At 35.0% G+C, this 23102-nt stretch overlaps 1 protein-coding gene across 6 annotated transcripts in view; it reads left to right on the forward strand.

Annotated features, from left to right (window-relative positions):
• LOC137236719 (uncharacterized) overlaps nucleotides 1-23102 on the forward strand; it is a 296244-nt gene that overhangs the window by 196193 nt on the left and 76949 nt on the right. The window lies entirely within an intron of this gene.

The following is a 23102-nucleotide window of genomic DNA, read 5'->3' on the forward strand; positions in this document are numbered from 1 at the left end:
GACCAAAAGCAGTCAACATTCACGCAACGACAAACCTACGGATGGGAGACAAGACCTCTCCAACCGGTGAAAGTACGAGAAAAACCGCAGTTACGTATTGTGGAGAAAAAGAAAAAAAACCTATTAAAATTAAATGAAAAAAAAAGAAAAAAACTATTAAAATTAAATAAAATAAAAAAAAAATTATTTATATATGAGCCGTTTATTTTGAAAGTGGCATAAGTCATTTCATGTCGTTTAGGTTCAGTGGTAATTTGTTTGTATCTCTCCTCGCCTCCAGTTTTTTAGAGTCCAATATACAAAAGATGCAATTCTTATTATTATTTTATAATTGTAGAACCATCTATATGTGCATTCGTTCAAAAATAACAATGCATTTAAGACCAAGAGTTGGAAATGACTTATGCCACTTTCAAATTAAACGGCTCATATGTGTGTACATATATAAAATAAAACCCTATAATACAAGTAGTCGAACGCACAAACATACCACAAGCACTGTATGTGTTTAACGTATGCTTGGACATATTCGTAGAAGTGGTATGTGTCAAGCACATTGAGGTAGTAAGCAGGGCGTGCAAGTCCCAGCTTTAACTATACCGCGGGACTATCAAATTACAGCAACGTGACCCCGACAGACGTAGAGCTTAGTGCTTAACCTACCTCCCGATGGAATACTTGACGGTAGTACCGGGGGGTAAATGGTCTCGGACCGTACGAGGTTTAGTGCGCGGTTAAAGCCCCACACTGACTATGAGGCTTTCGATGCTTCCTCCTCGTAAAAAAAAAACATGCATACATTTATCAAAATTCGTAAAAACTTCCATTGAGACCATTGTTAATCTAGTCGAAAGCGTTCTTGCAGGGAATATCAGCTGGTGCAATGGATATTTAATATTGTATTGCTTGTATTTTGTTGTTGCATTGCGTATGGTATGCAATGAAAATTTGCTGTGTAACGATGCAAGACCATTTGCGCCTGATCGTGAACTGCCCTTTTAGGATATGATGAATGGCAAACTGAGTACACAACAAGAAAAAACCAAAGTATACCCCAAAAAGCGCTCCAGAACAGGTAACATATTAAACGTATTAAAATTCATCAGGCATTATGCTTTCCTTTGTGAAAAAAAAACATTGCATGGACAAAAAACGTTTTTACGCTGAAACAATTTTGAAACAGTGGATTGACATGTAATTTCAAATTAAACATTTTGATAACGGTTGTTTTTTTGCTTTCCTAAAATATTACTCTACTAGTCAAAAATTGTTCACCGACATTTGAAATGAAATCGTAAGTTTTGGAAAACTTAGAAAATCATCCTAGTTCTATTAGATGGGAAGAATTGAGCGAAATTTCGCCGAGGTCACGTGTGGTTGAACTGGCCGGCCGATGAAGACCTTAAATAAAGTAAATGTAACCATAATGTTACCAAAATTTCTTTGACGACCAAACCGAAAAATCGCAAGTAGGTATCTGGACATATAGAATAAAATAACTCCGTCCTCTTTTCAAAATCTAGAACTTTTCTAACACCTAGCTTGATTGCTGTCTCGCGTGTGCAGGGCACGAATACACAACATTCTCAACCGTTTTTTCCTGCATCTCGCATTTGCTACAACTGGCGTTACTGACTAAACCTAAGATATAAGCATATGATGTCACAAGGCAGTTTCTAGTTAGCATGCCCATTATGAGCCTAAAGTTGCCCTCTTTAGAGGTATGAAAATCTAATATCGTATTATTTTCACATGATCTTAAAAATTTTGCAGGTCCGCGCTTCTATCTATGCCTTTCCTGTTTCATATGTAACTCCTTTCTCATTTTGATATCCACCAAGCGGATTGGGACGCGTTGATTCATTGAGTGCTGTAACTTCCTTTGCCAACACATCATCGTTTTCGCTATTTTCTTTCCCTTTAGGACTAAGAAATACAGTATTGATGTATGGTCCAGCCTGAGCGACGCCTATCCAATGTTTGTGTGCATTCCAAGATACTTTTTCGATGAAGTACTGTGTGACATTGTTGCCTTAATGGCCGTCTGACTATAAATTGTGACGTGATTTCAGTTCCTCCACAATTTTCGCTACTTTCTTTACGGCTACAATTTCCGCAAGAAAGATACCACAGTGCTCTGACAGCCTGTAGGATCTATTTTTTGCTTGTCGAGGTAAATCGTACAAGAATTATATGGTTGGTTGACCCCGAACTAAGAAATTCGGGTTTCTTTATTTGAAAGATGGTATTTCAAACTCAATTTAGTTCTAAGCATAATATAAAATATGTTTCTTTTTTTATGTTAAAAACGAGTAGTTGCAAAATCCTTAACTTACTAAAATATCATTTTAAAAAACAATGGAACAACCAAATAGCTCAAGCACCATGAAGTGGATGTCAAAGTAAACTACAAAAAATTAATTGTACTTTTACTCTATTTTTTCGTTTTAAAAAAAGAAAAACGAAAATCACCATAAGACTAATGCATGCGTATGCTCTGATTAGAGTGTCCGATATTTTTACTTCAAACTTTTTTTGGCAATTTAAATTTTATGCCACTATACTGAAGGTTCAAGGTTGAGGCCCGGTGGCAGCGAGGTTCAAGCAACTGCAGCCTTTTTTTAAATGAGGTCACTGTTAACAGTTGTGGAGTGTACTTTTGCCATGAAAAACACTACAGATAAAATGCATCCTACTAAGCCGATACCTCTCGGAGTCGGCATGAAAACTGTAGTTCGCATATTTTTGTTGGAAAAATTAAAATAAGCACACGGCAAGGTTTAAAAAAAGCTCGGGCTAAGGCTCCTCGAAGATTTTATATATCCTAATTAATATTAATATTTTGACCTAATCACTCAAAAGGGTAGAGGGCTGACCAGTAAAAATTCAGTTCTACAGTGCTTTTGATTCTACTACCTCTTACTAAATAAAATTTATTGCTATTTTAAGGGGAAAAAAGATTCAGAATTAACGTGCACCCTAATATACATATCTACACGAATCAGTACAAGCCTAGGAAGCGGCAGGGTACCCAGAAGCAATTTGAGAAAGACAGCAAACAAGTTGAAGCAGTAGCCAAGACTGAATTGTTAAATTGGCTAAAAGTGGTGCAGGACACTGCACTTTGACCGTAAGACAAAACAAGTGAGATGATGACTAACAGATGAAGCAAGAAATATGGGGAAGCAAGTGAACCAACCTACTAAACTGTCTCCAAATTGCTGTATGTATGTTCTTACTAGGGTGGTTGACTCGGTATATTTAGTTTTTTAGTACATTTGAGGTCTGCCTTCAAATAACTTTCAGAATAACGAAACTTGAAATTTCGTATGTGACTGCAAATTGCTAGGTTTCCTTTCCATTCTACAACCTTCCGAATTCAATACAATCATTTTTTAAGTATGATATATATTAGAGATAGATGACAATCTTTTCAGGCAACTATGTATGCAGGGAAGGAAGATATGCTATAGAGGTATGTTCCGGTCGGTTCCGATAAATAATTAGTCGGACAACAAAAGTAAATAGTAGTAAGTATTTCATAAAGATATCTCAAAAATTTTGTGACAAGTTTGTGTTCAAAGAAACAGGCATATGTAAGTGGCCTGCTCGTCATCTTGATCATTACGGTATTACTAAAAATTGGCTTTTTAACCAAACCCGGATTAGAAAAATGTCAAATCAAAAACTCGAGTGCATATGAGCTTTTTACTTGTCGAACAGGCTACGACAGATTGCTTAGTTATGTAAATAGCGTTGGACGGTAGATAAGTGGATATGCATTTAAGACGAGTGTGCTTTAAGTCAAGTTGCACTGAAGTCTGAGGAAGGAAATGCGAACAATTAATAAAAGCTGAAAAAATACAAAATTAATCATAAATATTTTATTGGCTTTGTTTTGTGAGAATGTTTCCAAGTTGCAACAAAGAGTAGCAACATAAAATGAGTACATAAAAAGCTATAGGCACATGTGTCATTGGTTTTGAGATTTGAGCCTATGCTGCAAATGACTTTGTCTATATAAAAGCATTTAAGGATGTATATAATAATTAATAATGAATAGATGGCACGGTATGTTGCATACATACGGTATGTTATCAGTTTCAACTTTAAAAGTAAACAATATTGTAATATGATATTTAGATATGTTCATAGAAATGCTATCGTAATTCCGCGGTTCAAGGTTGGCTGAATCTAGATTGATTTATATTGTTTATTTAATTTTGTGGGAAATTTAAAAAAACGTGACCTGAGGACGAACCAGGCGGAAGTAGTTTCGATTATACCTTGCAAGGCCTTTCCCCGGAAGTGGGCCTCATACTTAAAAAGAAAAGGGATTACCCGCTAAATAATATGAATAAAGTTACACTGGGTAATTGCTTGTATTTTTATAAATAGAACAAAGTAAAACTAGTTCATAAAATCAACCTGCCAACAACAAGGAGTAGACTTAGTACAAGTAAAAATGCAAAGTATTTACTTTCCAAAGAATGGCTTTCAGCAAATAAGTAAATTGGGAAAAGTTGCACAACAAAAGCATGGATTTGGCTGAGTGCCTTTGTCAACAGCTTAATCATCGCAGGTGTGCGGGTTCGACTCCCACTCTCAATAGAAAAGGCTTTAAAAAGATTATAAAGTATAATCGAAACAGCTGTCGCCTTATCCGTCTTGATGTCACATTGTTTCAATGTGTTCCAAGTTATTAAATAAATTAAAATAAAACAAGAAAGGGTGTCTAAGTTCGGGTGTAACCGAACATTGTATACTCAGCGTGAGATTCAATTGTGCAGTTCATTTCAAATAAATTACTTTTTTAATCCTACTAAGGCATATTTTAAAAACACAAACTATTCCCAAAAAAGTAAGGGAGTATAAGTTCGGGTGTAACTGAAGTTGGATTTACGCTGTTGTTTCTTTTACATATTTATTTGCACATCTGCATTTTAAGGAAACATACTTAACGGTTGATCGTAACGGCATAAGCGAATCGAAATAAATATAGGCTTCTATAAATCAAAATGCTCAGGATGAAAAAAGGAATTGATTTAGCCGTGCACTCATCTCCGATCGCTGTGACTATTTAGTAAATAATACACCTCGAAGCTTAAAATTTCATCAAATACTTACTTTTCTCATATATTGTTGAGATAAGTGATTCATGGTCATAGCTATTTCATGCAAACCACAAAAACCGTGAAACTTTGCATCCTCACAGAAATGTATAACTTTCATAAAAATGAAATGGTATATTAAGTTTGTCATGAATCTCAAAATTGTAAGTCGTTAAAGGAAAATACATAGAGCCACCAATAAGTATACCGAAATGATCAGGATGAAGAGCTAAGTTGATTTAGCCATATCCGTCTGTCTGGTTGTATGCAAACTAGTCCCTCAATTTTTGAGATATCTTGAAGGAATGAAAATCTCATAACAGAAACGTAATGATGTACATATATTTGAGTCTGCCTTAAAACAGTAAAAGGTCAGATACTTGAAACATATGAGGTGTTTTGTGAGTGCGTTTAGTTAATTGGATATACAGAGGTACCAATATGCACATTTTTGCAAAAAAGGATTCCTCCACTGAGTTGGGAGGAACAGTGCAAATTGTTTCCCTTTTACAGTATTTCTACGGTTACTACAGCTACGCAAAGAACGTTTGTAGTTATTGTGGTCAATATTAGAAGTAATAATATTTAATAAAAGTAATAGTGTTATCCTTAAGAAATAAATTTAAATAAATGTCTAGAAGCCGAAAATAACCCGAAATATGAATGGCTTAGGCGATGTGCATGGCAATGTGTCCTCCTTTAGGAATTTTGGATGAAATATATAGAATTGAAGATTTTGTGGTCAGAAACTGGTTTTATGCCAGCCATAATTATTTTACCTCAAGTGACAGCGGAGCAGCAATATTATAGTTTTTGTTTTTATCTTCACTATCCTTCAATTTCGCGGATATTTCTGGAGCAGTCTTAAATGTATTCAGAAGAGCTATCGTGACGGTATTCCTGTTAACGCGTTCAGTGGCCTTTTCTAGTCATCCACTTTAATAACGAGTGAATAAAGTCACCTTTTTGAATATATTTCGTCCAGAATCTCCTTAGGGATAATTCATTATAATGTTCTCCGCCATATTTTGCGTGATTTGTTCTTTTTAGACAATTCTGTTAATTTTTTATTCAAGAATAAAACTATTACTTATATGAAATATAGTTGATTTTACGAAAACTGCTAGGGGCTTTCTAACATTCTCGCCTTAAGATACCACATAATGAGTTAAGGATTTATCGATATTAACCACAATAACTAAAAAGTTTCGTTACGCAGCTGCAGTGACTATAGAAATAAACGCCTTAACAACAAAAAAATTTTTTTTTTGTGAATATATGAAATGAAAACATGTCTAGCCAAAAATTGCTAACCTCGATATATTCATTCAATCATTAATCGGCGCTTAACTGTCTTGGCAATACTGGCCGATGCGTAGGAACCTTTATTTTAAAAAAGTTGTTCACAGTTCATAATTTATATCGATAAACAGTGACGTTGCTGCCGAATCCTTAGACCTTGCTCGTTTACTTCAAATACCTATTTGTATTCATGTCTGCGGTAGCCTCCAATCATCCCCTACTTACGCTAGTAAGAACCCTTCAAGTTTGCCATATTAAACATATTAATTAATATTATTATATTATATTATTATAATTAAGGCAAAACATACGTTAAATCCCATCTTGAGCCTCGTTAGCGTGTATTAAAAGTTTTATTTACCGATATATTTTTGCTGCTGACATCTTTGAAAGAGCGGCTTTGGCTTAGAAATACTCTAATTACAAAATATTATAAGCAGTTAAGTACACTGCAGCGAAAAAATAAACTAATTTAAAACCCACAATATCAACACTGGCATGCTTTGAATTTATTATATACACCCTTAAATATTTTATTAACAATTTTTGTGGTTTTTTTTTATTTCTAAATCGATCCATATTGCACATTTAAACATACAAACTGGCATTAAAAATATGTTTCACATCGCGACGTCAATTTGTCCTCCCTCCCGTTCATTCGTCTGGCCACATATCCGTTCGCTTGTTAATTAGTCCGCACATCCGTTTCCGCTTTTAACAGCTTTATTGTAGTTGATGCAATTGAAATCGGCTATGAATTAACCGAAAATTAAAATACAAAACAAGACAGTACAAACAAAATTTTACAACTCACAATAACTCGATTGCTTTGCGATTCTGGCGTTGTCACCATTGTTAAAATAGTAAAGTAATTTGCATTTGCGTGAACATTATTAAAAGAGGGCTGAAGTTGGGTTACCTTTGAACTTAGCTGAAAACAAATCGGTGCTACTCATTCGGAGTTGTCGCTAGCGCTGAATTTAAGTGCGTTTAACATGCCAATGATTTGTTTTCTATTCAACATTCAACTGAATTCAAGACAAACCACGCATACAAGCGAAGAAGTGCATACTAACGCACCTGGAAAAATTGGGATTAGCAGAAAACAAAAGACAAAATTTCCAATGGTTTGAAATGTTACTTATCAATATAATGTACAGCCTTTTTTATCAGAGCCAACGATTTTTTTTCAAACATATGCTAGAATTTCGAGACCCGAGAAATTGAGAAGTCGGCTTTCCGCGAGACCCTCGTGATCTTCTTGACACTCAAGTCTGTCGGTGTGTTAAACCATGCATTCCAGTGTATTTTATCTGTGCAGAGCAGACAGAGCAGCGATAAAATTTAATGTCGAGAAGCAGGCGAGTAGCCGATACTCGCTCGAAGTTTTTCTCGAACAAACTCAAAAATTTGTAAGCTCTAGTTTTTATGAAACAACATTTTTTTAGAAGTCTTTTCAAACAGTTTTTTTACTTCATAAGGTTTCGTATAATTTAAAGATAGAGCATTTTAGTTATATACCGTTTTAATTGTATGTGAATTTCACAGTTGTGCGTCCATGTATCGACCTCCGTGGTGTTGTGGTACTCTGCTCCACCTATCAAACCGCAGGGCCTGGGTTCAAGTTCCGGACAAAATAACTTCAACAATTTATAGAGTGGTCGCCCTCTGAGTTTTTTGGCAAACACTGCAAGATTATCGCTGGCACGAAAAGTGAATATTGTAAGAGAAATTCGGCCTGTATCTCCCTTGAGGTAAATCGTATCAAGTTTTTTTTTTTTAATGTCCATTATTCTGAGCCATTAACGCTGCACTCACATTTATACTGCCAGTGTTGTAGTGTGACTTCTAAGATCGGTGTGCTGCGGCCTTCTTCTTAACGACAGCAAAGTAAATTATCATGCGTTCGTTCACCACTATACCCTTGGCCCTTTTCGGAGCACGCATCATCTTTTGAAGAAATTGTACTGATCTTGAGCTCACAGTGAGTAAGACTTCTCACAAACTAGTAATTTGCATGCAATAATAATTATCCAAATATTAAACTACATACTACAGTTTGAAAGTGCTACACGTCTTTGCTATAATCATCCGACTTAAAAGAAAAAAACTGGAGTAACTGCAGGCCTGCCAAAAATACCACGAGTATATTCCTTATGGCAACTGACCCAATGAGGCAGAAAAACTTCCTCTAAAGGAGAACGGTAAAACTCCATAAGTTTTCCTCGCCCCTGTATCGCGTAGGTATGGTGTAACAAGGTTTATTCCGTATTAAATTAAAGAGATATGGAATACAGAACAAACCATATGGCGCAGAGTTTCAGGACTATCTCACATACCTGTCTTTTCTTATGGCACTATTCTTTTCTTTACTCTCCGTTTCTAATAAGCCCGTTAAAGCCACTCTAGGTGAGTGAATGAAATACGAAAAATACATAGAGGCATGGGCGGATCCACGGGGGGAATACATATCTTATATAGCTTATAAAAAATAACCCGAAAAAAGGTCCGAGGTGGTATAAGTTCGAAACAAGACTAATTTCAGGCATCCCGTGGGAGAGGAATGTAAAGCGAAACAATAATTTCCTCTTTATTTCCCAGAAACCTAAACAGACAACTAATTAGGGCAGGCACGCGTGTCGGGTATAAAAGAAAATGACATACATACGCAATTTATTCCTTGTAGGTAATAGCTCCCTACATGACACTAACCATCTTTTCCATTGTAATGTGGATAAACGCCTCTAACATCAATGTCTCTACATTGCATCCTACAATTCAAAAGTGATCGCACCTAATGGATGGAAACTAAGAAGAAGTATTGGTAAGTATTAGCCATTTCATATATACAGACGGTCTAGTACCTTCCGATCATTGGTTTGTGCCACATTTCCCAGCTGATGGAACCTGCTTGGATTATCGTTATTAAAAACAAGAACGGTGGCTTAAAAAACATCTGGAAAGTATACATTTTCAGAGAAAGCGTTTTCACCAAATTGGAGCCAGGAGTCATTCGAAAATCTTTACGGGCTTATCATATTTGCATACTTTAAAAATTAACGCCTACCCACAAAAATATTTCATTTGCAAAAAAAACTTATAACACCAAGCCTAGATTCGAAAAGGAAAGATGCCGTTATGTATAAAGCTTACCTACAGCACGTAAAAAATAAAGGTTAAGTGAGAAAATATTATTAGCCATTAGGAAGAAAATAACAACCTTATTATAATTCGTATGTACAAAATAAAATAAACCTTGCATAAGGCTTTATTATAAGGTATATTGAATACAATAATCTGGTTATAAGATTTATGAACCAGGCAGAATTAAAAACAGTGAGCCATAATTTAACACAATTACAAGTCCTATCTAGTACGACGCCATCTGACTTTCAACTCCTTTATTCATCTTTAAAATCAGCTGTTTCAAAACTTTATTCAAGTACAGAAATTCTAATCTGTCTTCGAAAATTGGCTTTCGTTTTCTGCGTACTAGTTACGAAACAATTAATATTAAAAATACTTTTTGTAAGTTTTTTTAAACGTGGTCACCTCTTGGCAGTGGTTCTGCCAGCCCAGAAAATGTATTTGGAGTCGGTGAAAAACACGTAGCTACCGCCAATTTGCACGGCAAATAAAGAAGCAGTATAATATGAACTGTAAATAGATCTCCTCAGACAGCGAGTCTGATTAATTTTTTGAAAATATAAAAAGTAGATTTGCTTATTGAAACTAGTTCTATTAGCGCTCTAATTTTTCAAATAAAAATAAAATCCAGTTCCCTTAAAAATATTATGAAAATGTATAGCTACAGCTAGGTTTTATTTATCATGCATCCCGTTAATTTTTTATTTTTATTAGTTTTAAGGATAAGGCATGTTTGTAGAGTAAATAAGGCTAAAATAAGGCGTTATTATAAGACGTATGATGTACTTTATTTGCTTTATACCAGGCATGCTTAACGAACGAAACGATATCATTTCGTTACGATAATCAACGTTAATAAACGAAACGAAGTCATTTCGTTTCGTTTATTAACGTTAAGAACGACAAATTAACGTTAATTTGACGATCTTAACGTTAATAAACGAAACGAAGTCACTTCGTTTCGTTTATTAGCGTTGATTATCGTAACGAAATGATATCGTTTCGTTCGTTAAGCATGCCTGCTTTATACTAAGGTTTACCTATCAGGATTGAAACCAGTATTCGTTGTTGCTTACAATCGCTATGCGAGTTTTTGCTGGGCAGTGTTTCATTGAGGTACACGCACACATTTATGTACGTATGTATATTAGGGTGGTATTTCAACATCTTGTGAACTATTTTTTCCAGTCTGAATGGTGGTGCCATGGTCTAATATGTTACATAGAATTTGTGGTCCCTACTAGAGATGGCTAAGGTGAGTCACAAAGACGTCAAAGTTCAAATTTCGCTAATCCGGCTCAATGAATTGACCACTGACATTTAAATATTGTAGACAACTTTTCTGAAACGAAGTCGCCACGGCAGTGATTTGGCAGGCCCTTAGAATGTCTTTCCGATATAAATCTCTGTCTTATGCTCCTCGGAGGTATATCGCGCAACGTTTCTATAGTTATTATATTCATAATTATTATTATTATATTCAAAGAAAGCGCTATCGATTTTGGATATAGATCTGCGTATAGCGAAATGTTAATTTTGTCCTCTGTCCGACACGCCCCAACCGTCAAAACAAAATGTATGCATAATATTTTTGACCTTAGTATTAGGGATGAGACTAAAAGGAATCGTTTATATAATGTTGAATGGACCACCACCTTAATGTACATTAACATTTAATTACATATTTTAACTACTGCTCATAATGCTCCCGTCGAAAGAATAAGCAAATGTAAAAAAAAGTATATCAAAAATAATACGAGAGGGTGCAGAAAAGTGTCTACTATACACATATATGAGCAGCCGACTGTGACCGACTCTTTGATCGACGGGTACTCAGGTGTGACAAATAATTACGCGAAATAATGCTTTTTACTATGCCGGAAGGGAAGAAGCTCATTAAAAAATTCGGAAAACAAAAAACAAGACAAATAAATTAAACACGCGAGTTAAAACCTACAGCGGTTGATATATACCTACTTATGTACATATTTACACATGGTTTATATGAAAATACAGTGAACTCACAATAAGCATATTAAGCACATATTGACATGTTGTCATCCACTTTAGTGAATAAAATGTACCGAAAATATTGAATATCAGTGTTCAAAACAAACATTTTTACTTCTCATTGCAACTTGTCGGCATTTCATGTAAAAGACTTAAAAAAATTGTCAAAATTGCTTTAAACTCTGGTTCGTTTGAACTGGAGCTCCCTGTTAGAATACAACGCTCATATGTATGTACTTACACTATGGTGACTCATTTTCGATTTAATACAAAAATCACCAATTTTTTAATCGAAATTATGAACAATTAAAGTTTACCACGAAATATTTCAAAATATATCTATAATCTTGGATTTAATCGCCTGTTCAACCATTATATTTCTATTAAATAAATTTCCTTATTATGATGGAAAAACTTTCCCCTTTTTTGTAATTTGCGTCGTGCTCCTTTTAGTTTTGCCTACAAATTGACGGGACCTACTTGCATAGTGTACAAGTACAAGTGTGTTGACTTATCTGTCAAGCATTCTGACAGGCACTCGCTGGATTCGGAATGACAGCGAATTCAAAATGGATACCATTACCGAATGCGCCGAATGATTGAAAAATTGAAAAAGTCGAGACGATTGGTAGTCAAAAATGTTGTCGTTGAGACCAAAAATGCGACTCTAGACCTGAGATTTCCATCAGGTGAGCGAGGCTGTTTGTAGTTTTGACGTTTATCGCTTAGTGAACACACTTGTATAGGTACACTATGCCTACTTGCAAGGCAGATGAGTTTTCACTGAGAAGCTTTGCATTGTTATTGGTGAGGTGAATTTCAATAAACAGAGGCTATGGCATTTCCCCCGAAATGGTCATAAGGTCAGACGTAAATATCCTAAATGGTCACTAAGTCAAATTAAACAAGGACGGGACTGTCTTCGGCTATTCCGGGGCAAAAATGACAGTTTATATGGGGTATATAATATATGTATATACCACCGATCTCTATGATTTTTTCACACAACAATATATGCTACGTATAAAGCAATTTGTGAAATTTGAAGCTTCTAGCTGTTAAAATGGGGCAGAAATTGCGAAAAGTTTCTTATCTGAGCAATCGGTTGTATGAGATATATATTATATATACCACCAATCTCTATGATTTTTTCAAACAACAATACATGCTATATACGTAAGCAAAATGGGGCAGTGATTACGAAAAGTTTCTTATCTGAACAATCGGTTGTGGGGAATATATGCTATACGACCGATCTCATCCATTTTTTCAGACAAAAATATGTGCAATATACGAAAGCATATGGTGAAGTTTGAAGCTTCCATCTGATAAATTGAGGAATATATGACAAAAATCCCCTTTTCTGAAAAATTGGTTGTATGGAGGAAATATGATATAGTGATCCGATTCGGCCGGTTCCGAAAAATTTCTAATTGGACACCTAAATACACCCGCTCACCAAATTTTATCAAGATATCTCAAAAATTGAAGGACTAGTTTCCATACAAGCAGACGGAAGGACAGACGGACATGGCTAATTCAATTCAGCTCTTCATCCTGATTATTTCGGTATACTTAATCTATTTTCCTTTAAGGACTTAAAATTTTGGGATTCGTGACGAAGTTAATATACCATTTCATTTTCATGGAAGGTATAAAAAGGTCGCAAAGTCAAATGACCTTAAGGCAGTTTGAAATTGGCATACGGTCAATTGACCTTATTTCACCCCATCTTTCATTTATGGCGCAAAAGTCTGCTTCTTGAACATGACAAATCGCCATATATGTCCATATTACAGATTTCGGTACTGCACCATAAGCAAAACGTATACATATTGTAACGAATTTAGTGAAAACTCCGCTTATTTTACAGCTTCTACTAACGTTCGTATCGCTAAACTGTTGAATAAATAACTCCAATATTCAATAACGCAAAAATGGTCTTTATTAGACTGCTTTGAAAGTACTTCACAATAACGCTTAACTTCACAACCAATAGCGTGCTTAAATCAAACTGATTCTTTTACTACTCAGCTTGCGCTCTTTTATACTCTTTGCTGCTTCATTCGCATATCTCTACTACAGACTAGACGTATCGCCTGCTAGAAATGCTGTAAATATCTCCTACTTAGCTATATCATATGCGTGTGTATGTTTAGCAACTTTCGGTTACAAGTGTGTGCGCGTAATATCTCTACGTGCCTTATATATATGGGTGTAAATGATTGATGTGTTTATGTACACAGTACAGTGTGGGTGTTTATTACTAGTTGTGTTGGGTGTTTATTACTAGTGATGGTAATATTCGACACCATATGTATGTTGAATAATAACGGGAACTATAAATAAAAATGCAAACGAAAGGAAGATTGGCTTTCGTGGGTTAACTTTCTTACTGTTAAATATAAAACAGCAGTTTAAAAAAATATAAAATTAAAAAATTAAAAATCTGATTTTCGTTCAGTTTGATGTTGAAGCACGCCCTTTAGTTCTAATTTTTATACTCAGCGTGCTTTGCACACAGAATATATCAACTTTGATTGGATAACGGTTGGTTGTACAGGTATAAAGAAATCGAGACAGATATCGACTTCCATATATCAAAAACATCAGTATCGAAAAAAAATTTGATTGAGCTATGTCCGTCCGCCCGTCCGTCTGTACGTTAACACGATAACTTGAGTAAATATTGAGATCTCTTCACCAAATTTGGTATACGAGCTTACCTGGACCCAGAATAGATTGGTATTGAAAATGAGCGAAATATAATTATAACCACGCCCACGTTTTATATATATAACATTTTGGAAAACACAAAAAACCTGATTATTCAGTAAATAAAACACCTAGAATGTTTAAGTTTGGCATGTGGACTCATATTGACACTCTTGATAAAAATTTGAAAAAAAAATTTTTTAAATAGGCGTGACACCGCCCACTTGTGATAAAAACAATTTTGCAAATATTATTAATCATAAATCAAAAATCGTTAAAACCTATCGTAACAAAATTCGGCAGACAGGTTGCCTTTACTATAAGGAATGCTTTGAAGAAAAATTAAAGAAATCGGTTAAGGACCACGCCCACTTTTATATAAGAGATTTTTAAAAGGGTCGTGGACAAATAAAATAAGCTATATATTTGGAAAAAGAGCTTTATATCAATGGTATTTCATTTCCCAAGTGGATTTATAACAATAAATAGGAAAAACTTCAAATTTTAAAAAATGAGCGTGGCACCGCCCCTTTTATGACTAAGCAATTTTCTATGTTTCGGGAGCCATAACTCGAAGAAAAATTAATGGATCGTAATAAAATTGGGCACACAAATTTTCCCTATAGCAGGAAATATTTCTAGAAAAAATGGACGAGATCGGTTAAAGACCACGCCCAATTTTATATAAAAGATTTTTAAAAGGGTCGTAGATGAAAATAATAAGCTATATCTTAGCGAAAAAGAGATTTGTATTAATAGAATTTTACTTTCTAAATTAAATTATAACATTAAATTTGAAAACACTAAAATTTTTGAAAATGGGTGGGAGTGTTTGCCAAATTACTTCCGAGGGGCGACCCCGATTAAAAAAACTTTCTTCGGATCGAAAAAAGTTGTTTCTAAATATTTAATGTCACTTTGCCCAGGACTCTTGGTGTGGTGGATAGAGCACGCTACCACCACGCCACGGCGGTTGCCCAATGGATAACGCATGAAATATGGCGGCATCAAAAGCGAAATCGATACAGCAGCCAAGAAATCTATTTATTTTTAACAAATTATTTTAATAAAATATAGCTAAACAAAAGCACTAGGACCAAAATTACCCAAAGCTCGCTAATAGCCCGAATCTCCATCTTTATAACCAAAACTTTATTTATAGATTTGGATTCCAAATAAGAGCGAAAAAGGGACCCGTACATAAAAACAGCAATTAGAAATAATATATATGATATCAAATCAGACCCCCCTGAGCTAATAAATAAACTACATCTAGCTAGATCCAAAAACGTTTAAATGCGTTCAAATAAGGCTTTTCGATAACCAGATAATTTAAACCATTAAGGGCGGGACTATCGGCTGTGCCGAAGACTTCATACCTTTAGTGAATTAAGCAATCTTATCCCATTTTTAATATCCTAATAATCGGCTCTATATGTATGTAATATATAGTGAACCGATATACATACTTAAGTGACATTTTCGATAAATAAAAAATAAAAAATAGATCCGTACTTTGTGTAAGGATACAAAATCTCACGTTTCTTGTAGTGTGTATAAGATAGCTAAGACCAAGAATCACTTATCTAAACAATATATGACGTACACGTAAGTACACTCGGAGAAAAAATCGTTCTAAAAGGAACGAAACAAGCTCAAAATGAAGAACATTCGTTGACAAAAGTCTGTTAAGTACATTTTTTCTTAACTCGTGACCAATGGGTTTGTTTTAAGAACAGTTTTTCCAAGCACACCGTTGAATTTTATGACCATTTTGGTATTGATGTATCAACTTTCTGTGCTTGAGATAAGATTTTTCGTTCTCACGCTTCGAGAACGACTTGTGGGCGATTTAACAGTTTTCGTTCTCAATTCAAGAACAGTTTGTGCTTGACCATTGATGGGAGGGGAAAGTATTTTTTTCAATAGATGCCCATTTATTTTTTATTAATAATAATTTTGTTGTCATAAATAAAAACCATTTATAACAATTTTTTATTAAAATCCAAAAGATTACGAAAAAATGCATAATGTGCATATCATATATTTCTCTTATTGAGAAATTACACCTCGTTACACACATTCTGTCCTATGAACCAAATACTTATACTTTTTCGGGTAGGAAAGAAAAAGAAAAACACGTGTATTGGCGATATTCACGTACACGTCAGATTTTTTTTTATGTATAAAGTATAAAGCTCGTAGTGTCTGTCATTCCGCTTGTGTGAAAGACTTTGGGTCGATTTTTAATCATTTTTCCGTTATCCAATCGAGCTGAATTTTTGCAGGCAGACTCGTGGAAATATCTGTATCACGCCAAATTAAAAAAAAAATAGATTTTTATCAATTCTCAGATTTTCATGAATTTAAAAAAAAAATGTGTTCACTTTTTTCGGCATAACTTGAAGGGACTCCAAATTTTTAAACTACTATAGCGTTCCGCAAAAAAAAAATGGTTTTCAACCCATCCTAGTCCATATATTTGTATTTTATCAATAGTAACTTTCTAACACTAAACTATTTATGACTTTTACAACACTTACAACTGGTATGACAGATGAAGCAATGAATTGCACAATCAATATTGCATCATTTAAATTCGTTTAATTTATTGTTTGATACAACACACTCTGTGCCGTTTGTGTGTATGTTCCGATCTGCTGACAGTTGCGCTACTAGGAGACGTATACTTTGACAATTGTTTTAAGTTCTGTTGTGCGAAAACGTATTTCTATATATTTCATCTGAGAAAAAATGGAGTGCCCGACTCGAAATAACTTTTGTTACGTTTGTGGCTTATTCGCACCAAGTAAAAATTTTAAAATTATTACGAAAACAGTGGTTAATTCGTTTCAGAAAATATTTAAGACTGCTTATGTTCCTTACTTGTGGTATACACCGGAGGTCGTGTGCGCCTATTGCTATAGAAATGTATGCAAGTTTACTGATGGAAGGTCAACAAAAAAGTACGCTGTACCAACAATTTGGCTACCACGTACGGAGCACTCCAATGAATTGAGGTACTTTTTCGTAACTTTTACTCAAACTAAAGGGAACCAATACTTTCGCCGCAACAAAATTCGCTATGCTAATGTAGAATCGGTTATTCCAACGGTTCTGTACTCACCAGAAGAATGTATAGCGACTTCAACCAACAGTAGTACCAATGCAAAAATAAAAGGCCTAAGTTTCTTTAAAAGCATTAGAATTTTTAATGTAACAATTTTTAATTTTAATATAATAAAATTAATAAAAAATTCGGTTTTTTAATGAGCTGAAACCGTCACAAAATCCCGATAACCATTTAAAAAAAATTCAGGAAAATCTGAGAATTGTTAAAAATCTAAGCATTTGGTGAAATTTTAAGCTTCAAGCTGTTAAAATGGGGTAGAAATTACGGAAAGACTAATCTGATAAATCGGTTTACAATTTCAAGATTCGTGACAAACTTATTATACCATTTCCTTTTCATGAAAGGTATAAAAATCTCTAAAATTTTAATTGTAATTGCAAAATTTTTTTATGAAGTTCCCTTTTTTTACAAAGATCAAACTAATCTGCTTACTTTTTCCTTATTAAAAACAAATCTCAAAATCTTTATAATTATAGCCGTACATACGTCCACAATAAATATAGACTTGTAGCGACAGTACTGATACATCTATTTCCAGCCCACTTAATTCAGTGCTAATAATCTATTTTCTGTGCTAACCCTCGTTTTCGAGATATTGGCAAAAGTTTCGACCTGGATGACCGTAAGATATTTTACGGGGTCGCTCCTCGGCATTATTTGGCAAGCATTCCGAGTGTATTTCTGCCATGAAAAGCTCTCAGCGAAAACCTTGCCTTGCAGATGCCGTTCGGAGTCGGCATAAAACATGGAGGTCCCGTCCCGCCAATTTGTAGGAAAAATTAAAAGGAGCATGACGCAAACTGGAAGAGAAGCTCGGCCTAAAATCCCTTCGGAGGTTATCGCGCCTTACATTTATTTTTATTTAAAGAATTCAAAACGGAGCTAAGTGGGAAAATTTAATACCATACCATACAGGAAATAAGTTCCACAATTGTTTTTAATTTCTAATATCGCGAACGTTACGCTTTCCTTTAACCTTTCCTGGGCAATTTTAATAAATTTTTAGTTGTTACTTATCTGACTAAAAGCAAATCTTATTTTTACAGTATTTTTTGCGTACAAATTATAAAAGTTGGGCACAAAACCACAAAACTGTCGCAACGTTTACAATAGAAACTCTCATTTACATATCGCACGTTTTATTGTAAAATATGTTAAATCAAAATTTTTATTTTACTATACTTTGTTTAAATTGTTTAAAATTCCATATATCAAATTTATCCAAATAAATTTATTAAATGCCTTAGCACGGGGTAAGAAAGACGAACATGGTTTGCACCATGTTTTGATCGATGAAAAAGTTAATGTTTGTTTTCAAGTTATTGCTAATTTATTTGCACAATTTTTCAAATCTAACTATTCCGCTGAATTAATTTCTTTGTCTAGTGAATACCCGTATGAACTTGACTCACTTAACGCAATTAATATTCCATCAATATCTCCAGAAGAGGTTCTTACATATTTAACTTCTTTGAAGGAATCTTATAAATACGGTCCTGATCTAATTCCCACATGTTTTCTCAAAAGATGTGCAGAACACATTTATCTGCCCCTAACTGATTTATTCAACATGTCCCTAAAACATGGAGTTTTTCCTTTTGCTTGGAAGGAATCTTTTCTAATACCCCTCCACAAAAACGGCAGTAGGTCATGTGTAGAAAATTATCGAGGAATTGCAAAATTGTCTGCCATCCCAAAGGTGTTTGAAGCCATTGTTACTAATCAGCTAACATTTTCCATTTCTGCATTGATTGCAAACTCTCAACATGGATTCTGTAGAGGCAAATCTACCATTACCAACCTACTTGAATTCACAACGCATGTTTCTAATGGATTTAGAGAAAATCTTCACACCGATGTTATTTACACTGATTTCAGTAAAGCATTTGACAAAGTTTCCCATTCATTGCTTATCCACAAGCTGGATCGACTTGGTTTCCAACCAGGTCTCACTCAGTGGATATCTTCTTATCTCTGCGGTAGAACGCAACAAGTAATTTTTAAAAATACTCTTTCAGAGGTCATTAATGTTCCCTCTGGCGTCCCACAGGGCAGTCATCTCGGTCCAATTCTGTTCTTGCTATTTATTAATGATATTTGTACCATAATAAAATATTCCAAAATTTTAATGTATGCTGATGATGTAAAACTTTTTAGGTCTTATGAGTCTATTGAAGAACGTCCATTGCTTCAAGCGGATTTAAACTGCTTAGTTGCTTGGTGCAACGCGAATTCAATGCCGCTGAACATCAATAAATGTAAGTTCATGTGCTTCTCTCGGAGATCTTTGCCAGCAGCCTCTTACGTAATTGATAATTTTTGTCTTGCATCAGTAAATTATTTTGTTGACTTGGGAGTTACGATGGATGCTAAACTTAGTTTCAACCTTCATATTATGACTACTGCCAATAAGGCTAGAGGTGTTCTATCATTCGTGAAGAGATGGTCTAAAGAATTTAGTGACCCTTATGTAACCAAAGCCCTTTTTACCACATTGGTTAGGCCGATACTAGAATACGGATCAGTAGTCTGGAATCCGCGATATCAAGTTCATGCAGATAGGCTTGAGTCAATACAGAAGCAATTTTTACTTTTTTCTTTAAGGAATTTTCATTGGGACTCTGCATATAATTTTCCACCTTATACTAGTCGGTTAAGGCTTATCAATCTTCCAACTCTCGCTAACCGTAGAGAAATGCTAGGAGTATTATTTATGGCTAAACTACTGAACGGACTAATTTCTAGCCCCTTTCTTTTGAACGAAGTAAACTTCAATATCCCATCACGAGCGTCAAGACATTACAAACCTCTTCTTTTGAGGCAGTGTAGAACTAACTTCGAATTAAATGAACCTTTCCGGTGTTTGTGTTATGATTTTAACTCTCACTCGAATTCATTTGATATAACGGATTCACTTTTTACTATAAGGAAAACTGTCCTATCCTATCTTAACTCGTAACAAAATAAAAATAAAAATAAAAAATAAAAATCTTTATATGCTAAATCCTTAACTTATTTAACAATTTACTATATGTATAATTTTCTACTGTTATGTATATAATACTCAGCTGATGATTTTAATTCTGTAGCTGAGCAGTTTTAGATCTCGACGCTTAACAAACCTCCGCCTATCAACAACTCGGCAAAAACAAGAACAAATCCGTGCGTCATGCGGATGCGCCCCTCGTGTCGGTTGGGCGGGCTTTGGAGGGTATTAATCCGTTGGGTTTATTATTATTATTATAAATGAAGTATTTTCTACACTTATCGTATTGCTTAGTTAGAATATCACACAAAAACCAATTTTTTTCTGCACCAGAGACGCCATTATGAAATTCCTATATAAAATCACCCCTGATTTCGAAAATCAAGGTTATTTTTAATTCTATGGTAACGTTTTAAAAATAACATTGATTTTCGGAATCAGGGGGGATTTTACATAGGAATTTAATAATGGCGTCTCTGGTGCATTTTGGCTGTAAACCGTTGTTATTGATAGGACAGGATTATGTTGTTGTGGATGGTCCACCTATCTGATCAACTTGCCGCTAAATAACTTAAGCGAAAATATCTTGTGCGCTAGTGTCTAAAGCTTAGCTCCACGTGAACTCTAAATATATGTTTCAAATTAAGGATATTGTAAATGAAACATTCGTATCTAGAGTCCAGATGTCCTTTAAGTATGAACAGATAGGAGTCCAAACCAAAATGCAATAATGGATCCAAACCTTTTTTTCTTTTTTGAGATTTGTAAATTTTGTCATTCCGGAACTTTCCCAAAAATACGATTCATAGGAAAACGCAATAATTTTATACAAAAATTTTGTTATGTTTATATGAATGAAGATAAGCTATCTAGTACTGGTATACTTACTTTACTTACTTACCTAATTGGCGCTTAACCGTTTAAACGGCTATACTACTTAAGGATAATTTACGTACTCCACTTTAGGAGTATTTAAGAGATATACGAGTACCTACCCCATAACTGAGCCTCATACGAATAAAAAATGTGGTCCAATATACATTGCGAAGTGCTGGGCCAGGATCACCTATTGCACATCAGAATGCTCCCTCAGAGTACTCCACGGATAAACTACGGGCGAAAATTTTCCAAAAAATCCTAAAAAGTTATATAAAGGACTACTCACAAGCAACGCTGAAACTGGACCATGTACTTCATATTTAAGTACTAATATGACAGAAATGGTAAACATGATCCAACCATGTTCCCAGGTCTGTGAAATAATAGTACAATACCATAAACAAAGAAGCCAAGATCTCGCAATCCGGAATTGTTGTATTTGTAATCGAATTTGAAAAAAAAGTTTGATGACATAGGGCTTTTGAAGTTTTTCGATTTATTACATTTCTCTCATATATTTTACCTGAGTAAACGACTACGCCGGAGTAAAAATTAAATTTTCGGAGTATATTTCTTCTTCCTTTTTGAATGCGGGCTAACAACTAACATCAAATTGATTTGGTGGCTTGGCAAAACATTCGATTGTGTTTTTGCAATGAAATTTTTCTCAGCAAAAAAGTTATCTGCCTTATCAGATGCACTTGGAGTCGGCCTAAAACGTGTAGGATGACCAATTAATGTTCCCATTAGCACACCACATTCTGCAAGAAAAGTGGGCTCTACCTTCCCGGATATTTATCGCGAAAATGTATTATTATTATACCGGGGCAGATTGCTGTAGGAACGATAATGGCGACTTGTTAGCTGACGCACAGAATGTGGGGAAGACGAAACCGATACCTCGACTGCCGATGATGAAAAACACGTTCCAGCGTCCAACTTATGTGCCAAGTTATGATGGAATACCCGCCGGGCTGTTCAAACATGGAGGCGAAAAGTTGGTATAAGAAAAAAAAGCAAAAAAGTGGGTCTTGCACTAAATGTGGACAAGACGAAGTACTTGCTGTCATCGTGGCATTTGTAGCCACGTCACTGTTGACGGATATAAATTCGAGACTGTTAAGGACTTCGCCTATTGGGGAAGCAGCATTAAAAGCAAAAACAATGTCGGCCTAATAATCAAACGGATAATAACTCTTGCCAACAAGCGCTTCTTTAAGCAATTGAAAGGTAAAGTTCTCTATCGACGAACAAAATTCTCGCTCTACAAGACACTCATCATACCTGTCCTGATGTATGGCTCGGAATCACGGAAAGTGCAGAGAGAAGATAAGATGGCTCTTGAAGTAATCGAGAGAAAAGTTTTCCGGAAGATTTATAGTCCTATCCGTGAAGTCGACGGCGAGTATCGACGGAGGTATAATGAAAAGCTATATGAGCTTTTCGCAGATATGACGATAGTGCAGGGAATAAAAAAAAAAAGCTTCGCTATCTAGGTCATGTTATGCTGATGAACGAATACGCTCCGGCAGTTTGTAAACAGAGGAAAGAGAAGACCTTCACTGAGTTGGGAGAGACAGTTGGAGAAAGATTTGACCTTCCTTGGTGCTCCCAATTGGCGACTGTTATCGCAAAACCATTTTTATCTGAACTCACTGACTCAACGTACTTCATTTTTATATTTAAGAAGTGCTGTATGTTGAATTTTGGCAGGATTTACAGATCGCGTCCGGACACATTTTTTGCTTACATTTACTCCTTCTATTCTCATTCAATACGAAAAAAGGACAAAACTGTGAGTAAAATGTTAACAAACTTG

The sequence above is a fragment of the Eurosta solidaginis genome, chromosome 1 (genome assembly GCF_040869045.1).
Source record: "Eurosta solidaginis isolate ZX-2024a chromosome 1, ASM4086904v1, whole genome shotgun sequence".
Classification (NCBI taxonomy): domain Eukaryota; kingdom Metazoa; phylum Arthropoda; class Insecta; order Diptera; family Tephritidae; genus Eurosta; species Eurosta solidaginis.